Below are 6,097 nucleotides of genomic sequence, written 5' to 3' on the forward strand. Positions count from 1 at the left end.
GAATGTCTATTCCTGATACCCTGTCATTAACTGTGAATAAACAGCTCTATACTCTGCTATCAAATGACCATGCTAAACAAGATACATAATGAGCCTGACCTTCCCTTTTGTGCCAAGGAAATGCTTCCCAAAAGGAGAGGGAGAAACCTCCTCTCAGATGGCATCATGATCCTGACCTGTAGTTGAGTCAGAACACTAAAAAGGGGCTTGAAGCAGGGAAAGTTTGTCTTTGGCATATTCCAAACCCCCTCAGGCCTTCCCTCCTTTGAATTGTGTCTGGTTTCAAGATTACCTTTCTTTCCATCCCTCTCCAATCATTAAGTCATCCCTTGGACAGAAAACAATGTGACTAAACTAATTCAGACTAAAATGTGATTGACTGTGACCCTCCAAACAGTGTTTTCTTTCAGAGAAGAGCTACTTAACTAGTGTTGTGAAGAGCTTTGAGAGACCTTAGAGAGTAAAAAGTTTCAGAGTGTCTATCAGAGATACTCTTGAGCAGGGAGCATTTTCCATAAATGCCTTAAATCTCACCATTGGAGGCTATGAGCTACTCCAGGAAAGAATCACCATCTTGTAACTAGCAGCTCACACCATAGAGAAGGAATAGTACAGGTGCAGGTTGGAACAGGGGCACAACAGCTATGGGTTAGGATGACCCAAAAGGGTCGAAAACTAGGCTGGCAAAGCTGGTGACACTGTTGGCTTCAACCCAGAAAGGATAGGGAGTAATTGACAAATAGGACTTCACGAAACTCCAGAATCACAAAATCTCAGAATCAGAGAACCTTAAAGACCATCGAGTCCAGATCATACATGCTCAAGAATCCCCTTTACAACCTACACAGGATCATTCAGTGTTTACTTTACAGTAAAGGGGGAAAATACTATTTCTGAGGCAACTACTTCTGGTCCACTTTTGTTCAGTTCTAAGTTTTCCTAATTTATCAAAATCTGCCTTTCTATAGTTTTCAATCCAATCTGAGAAGCTTTTCCTTTATAAAGAAACTGTCTTGTGCAAAGGTTTTTTGTTTGTTTGTTATTGTTCAGTTGTGATCGACTCTTCATGATCCCATTTGGGGTTCTCTTGGTGGAGATACTAGAGTGGTTTGCTATTTTCTTCTCTAGATCATTTTACAGAAGAGGAACTGAGGCAAACAGAGTTAAGTGACTTGCCCAGTCACCTAGCTAGTAGGTATCTGAGGCCAGATTTTCATCCAGGAAGATGAGTCTTCCTAATTCCAGGGTTGGCACTATGCCACTTAGCATGGGCACATGCTAGGGGTATTAGGTACAGCAATAACATAAAAAACAGTCTGCCCTCAAGGGTCTTAAATCTTAGTTCAATAAATAGAACTTCAAACACATTGCTCCAAGTTTTATCCACTAGTCAGTCAACAAAGTATTAAGCACCTACTATGTGCTAGTCAGTGAACTAAGCACTGGGGATACAAAGAAAGGCAAAAGACAGTCTCTGGACTCAGTCTAATCGGGGAGAAAACATGCAAACAGCAATGTACAATCAATCTATATACAGGATAAATCTGGCATCATCAACAGAAGGAAGGCATGAACAATTTCTTGCAGAAGATTAGTCTTTTTTTGAGACTTGAAGGAAGCCAAGGAATCCAGAAGGTGGATTTCTCCAGGCATGGGAACAGACATTTTATATTTCTATTAATCAATAAACATTTATTAAGACCTACTATGTACCGGGCAAGAGACCATCCCGGCCCTCAAGGAGTGTATGATTTAATGGAGGAGAACAAAGGACAGAACAACAACAGTGGTTAGGAAGAGGAAAGGATTTTGGGACAGGAAATAAGTTCAGTTTTGGACATGTTGCATATGAGATGTCTATAGGACATCCAGTTTAAGATGTCCAAGATTCAGTTGGAGATGTCAGACTGAAGGTCAGGAGAAATACCTGGGATTCCATAGACACTCCCTCTCCCCCTCTCTAACTTTCCCAACCTCTGCCAAGGATTCTATGGATAGATTTCAAGGAATAATTGAACTTCAACTGAAAAAAAAAAACCCACTATATTTTTTTCACTAACTTCTAACCAAAACATTGCATTTCCTTCAATTATGATTTTTAAAAACCTTTATTCTGAAAAGAATCTTCACTAGACAGTCAAAGGGGTTCATGAAACACAAAAGGTTAAACACTGTTGCTCTATGATTAAGAGGAAAGTCTAAGACCCTTTTCCCCAGTGACTTCATTTTACATACTTGAAGACAACTCTTGTTTTTCCCCTTTTCTTTCTTCTTCTTCTTCTTTTCCATTCCCAGTTCTTTCAGCAAATCCACATATGATATGAACTCAAAGTCTCCCTCTAGACCTCCAACTTATCAAAGTCCCTAAAATGTGATACCCAGAACTGAACACAGAACTCCAAGTCAAAGTAAGGTGAGACTATTACCTTCCTAGTCTATGGTGCTGGGCTTCCCAATGCATCTCAAGATCTGTTTGATTATATTACATTTGTCATCAAGTAGCAGCTCAAAGTAGTGTTGTTTTCAGATGAAATCCTAGCTATTCATGAATATTTAGGGTTATTGAGCAATACTGATTAAATGTGCAAACAAAATTGTTTAGTCCCATTTGGCAAATGTAATTCTTCCTATCCTCTCCTTCTACCTTTACCTTCACCCTTCTCCTCACCTCCCAAATACATTCACAGACCCACCCATTTAGTTTGGTTGATTGATTAGTTCCTGAGTATACAAGGAGAATAAACTTGCGCCCTGTTGAGTGCAATTATATAAACATTTTCCTCCTAATTCCTATCTTGGAAGATGAAGGGCTGAGTTGAGTGACCTGGACCTAATGTTAAAATAAATCCTGCAGTGATCCCAGCAGGAGAAGTAGAATTAGTAATGTGGGATAGTGGAAAAAACAGCTGAAGTTAAGAATTGAAGTTAAGATCTGGTGTCCCATTCTACCTGTGTCACTTACCACCCATATGACCTTGGGACACCTTGAGAGGAGGGCTGGACTAGATGGCTTGTAAGTTCAATTCCAACTGTAAATCTACAGTCTTATGAACCTGTGATCTTTGATTTCATGCTACTGTGGTCCTTAATAAAGGAACGCTGAATTGAATTAAATTGAAGCCTTTAAGGGGCTGCCAAACTATAGGAGGTCACAGAGTTTGTTTTCCTTATGACTAGTCAATCATTCCTTAAATTTACTTTCCATCTTATTCCTCTCTCTTCCCTTTCCTTATTCCCTCCTGCTTTGTTATTGAGTTGAATGTATTTCTACACCATACTCCTGTGTGTGTGTGTGTGTGTGATCTGTGTGTATGCACATGCATGTGTGTATGTTCTTCTCTCCTATGACCAGTTTATATAAAAGTGAAAATGAGATTCAAATGAAACCTTATTCTCCCACTCCTTCCTCCTTTGGATAAGATTTCTACTGGTGAACCCTAATCATGTGAGATAATAAATCCTCCCATTCATTTCTTCCCCAGTATATCCCTTTTTCCACCCTCACCAAGTCACTCAGCAGAATTGAAGACTATCATGGTTTTGTATCACTGTTAAAAATACTCACAAATATAAACATTTGTTATATTGTTTATCATTTTTATTGACATGCATATAAACATATTATAGATAAATACCCATAATTTCTAATATTCTTTGTTTGTTGTATTTGTATATGTTAAAAAAGAACAAAGTATTATAGGAGAGAACTATATCAAATCTGTCTTAAAACAGAACCAAAAAGGATAGACAGAAGTGAGCCATCAAAAGGCTAAAAAAAGGGAATAAGGTTAAAGGAGACACTAAATTGCTCAGGAAGAAGTGACTCATTTATTAAGCATATGGTGTAGACGGTTTGAACATTGATTCAACAAAATGGCAAAGAGATGGTGACCATAGCCAGTTTTGTGCAAACCTGAACAACATGGCACTGATGGGGTCCAAAGACTAGTTAATGTCTGAAAAACCATTCTCACTCTCAGAAAGTGGACTCCAGTTTCTCAAGACAAGAAAATCAACTGACATAGGCAAAATGTTTTAAATGGAAAATTCCAAAGACGATGATTAGAAAAAAAGCATTTCAAGTTTATTTCAAGAGAGAAAAGAACACATTGAAATGATCAGCAGCCATACAGCTGCTGAAAGGAGGGAGTGCAATCCCAGAACATGTCACTGATAACATAGTACTCAGTAAGTACTACCCTAGCATCATGAAAAATAATTGGAGTCACCAAAGGAAGGTATGTGCCTAGTTCTCTTTACAATGAAAGGCGGGAGGGGGAAACATTTTTCAGCACCAATACTCTATCAGTTTTGCTGATGTCTATGAGACAGACATTGGTCTCTTAAGAATTAGAATGATATTGCAGGCAATGGATGTGTCATAGATATCATGACAGTCCTTACTTAGAATAGAAAGGTCCTGGTTATTTCAGGAAAATTTCCTCTACCAATGCAGGTTGGCACCTTCCTTGGCATTTACGGACTTGAGACACAAAATATTCCAATTCTGCTTCAGACACATAACTAGCTGTGTGATCCATTAATCTCTCTAACCATCAATTTCTTTATCTCCTGCTTCACAGAGTTGTTGTGGGCATCAAATGAGAGAAGATCTGCAAAGCACTTTGCAAACTTTAAAGTGTGATAGACAGAGAGATACAGATATATAAATACTAGCTGTTATCATTTATGCCAACTTGGGCATATTGCTTAACATCTTTAACCTTATTTCCTCATCTGTAAAATGACAAGGCTGAATTATACGATTTCTAAGGGCCTAACATTTCACGTCTAACATGTTATTACTTCAAAAGATGGCTTCAGCTTTCTATTTGTCTGGCAAAGGAGTGGACTCCTCAACACTAAAAAAGTGAAGATATGCTTCCCCATCCTTTACTTATTCCAATGTGTGAGAATTCTTTCTCTTTTACTGATCTATCCCTTTTATCAGCTTTAATTCTAAAGTGATTTTTAACCTCATTTTACTCCTAGATGTATCCTCAGTATTAAACTAATTAGCTATCAAAACGATTGGCACATTTGGTGTGAGGGCTTACAGAGCCTTTTTCAGGGCTGTCCATCCACCTTTAGTGTTCATCTTTCACCTAGCTCTTACTTGTGGCTCCAAGTAGCTTTCACATCTACAGCAGCCACACCCAGGTAAGCCACCTTGGCAGAGGGGCTAAACCATGTTGAGGGTAACCTTAAACCCATCAGTGAGATAGGAAGATGTCTACTGCAAGCATTGAAGACATCCACTGGTGGAATGGGCAGATGAGAACGATTTGTTCCAATAGCCATGAAGCAGGCTCTGTGGAGCACTTAGACCTTGGTGAGGTATTGAAGATACTGGGTCATCACAAGTCATCTTGACTTTTGTCCTGCCTCTAGATGATTCTGGAAGAGAGAGAGTCTGACAACTTTGCATAGCTCTGCCTCACTTAAATCCAATTCATGCTCAAGTCAAGACATCACCCCAAGATATCATTGCATAAAATCATTAGTCTTCTTTAGAAATAGAGGATAAGTAACAATGACTAGATTAATGGAGGGATCCAGATAAAAAGGGTGTTGAGAACAAACATATTAAGTACATATATGTGCAAGGTACAGCTCTAGGTGCTAGGGAAGCAAAGATAAAAAGTGGTATAGCCTCCACCATCAAGGGAGCTTACAATATAACAATCATTTAGCCACCAATTATTAAATGCCCTCTTTGTAGAAGATATGGCCCTGACATCAATGTGTTTATATAATTTAATAAGATTATCAATAATAATCAGTGCCAAGAGTTTATAAAATAACTTCCTCACAGTTTTCCTGTGATGGCTAATGTACTTTCATTCCTCTTTTATTTACAAGAAAACTGAGGTTAAGACATTTTTCTCATTTATCCTTCACAAAGTCCTATGCTGATACTTCATTGTAGCATGTGGGAAACTCTGGGTTTGCAAAAGTTATGCCAGGAAGCTCAAGTTCTCACAGATTCTGCTATGCATGCCAAAATAACTTTGAGTATAGTCCCAGCAATAGATTATATCTGCTTTCTGAGCACCAGCCTAGATAATTACAAAGAGCCTCATCACCAGTGGGCTGG

Source organism: Notamacropus eugenii, chromosome 2, assembly GCF_028372415.1.
Source record: "Notamacropus eugenii isolate mMacEug1 chromosome 2, mMacEug1.pri_v2, whole genome shotgun sequence".
NCBI lineage: Eukaryota > Metazoa > Chordata > Mammalia > Diprotodontia > Macropodidae > Notamacropus > Notamacropus eugenii.